At 27.6% G+C, this 543-nt stretch overlaps 1 protein-coding gene across 1 annotated transcript in view; it reads right to left on the minus strand.

The window, feature by feature from the left end:
- ADGRL3 (adhesion G protein-coupled receptor L3) overlaps positions 1 to 543 on the minus strand; it is a gene marked incomplete at its 5' end in the record, with an annotated part of 558,279 nt that overhangs the window by 42,475 nt on the left and 515,261 nt on the right. The gene's annotated exons all lie outside the window — the stretch shown is intronic.

Consider the following 543-nt stretch of genomic DNA (forward strand, 5'->3'; position numbering starts at 1 on the left):
ATAGACCATGTCCATGAAACATTTTTCTTTAGATTACAATAAAACAGTTATTTGATTGTTTAATCATTTACATATTATAATCTACTTCACATAATGCTCCATCTTAATTATTGCTATCAGATGATATCTTTTTTCGGTGTGATGTCGTTCTAGAATATAGAAGATAGGAAAGAGAATATACCTTACTAATGAAAGATTTCTTTTGTACTCTCAGATCAGAAAAAAATTATCATGGAAGCTTGAGAGTATATCAAATATTTGAGTGTAAAACAAAAGCAAAAGTGACCACTTCAATGTCACTGGTGGAAATATTTGTGACATAATTATGTAGTCCATACTCAGAAAAGGACTGACAACTCAAAAAGTTTGATTTTTTGTTTATAAGTTGAATCAATCAACAAATAACCCAATAAAACAAAATTTTCTATTTCTCTAATCAAAATGTATGAGCAACTACATTAGCAATGGCATATTAATTAAATTCAATCAGATGGCTAAAAGAAAAACCTGCTAAAACTATTTCTGAAATTTTAAAGACAAGTA

The sequence above is a fragment of the Propithecus coquereli genome, unplaced genomic scaffold (genome assembly GCF_000956105.1).
Source record: "Propithecus coquereli isolate 6110/MARCELLA unplaced genomic scaffold, Pcoq_1.0 Scaffold437, whole genome shotgun sequence".
Taxonomy (NCBI): domain Eukaryota; kingdom Metazoa; phylum Chordata; class Mammalia; order Primates; family Indriidae; genus Propithecus; species Propithecus coquereli.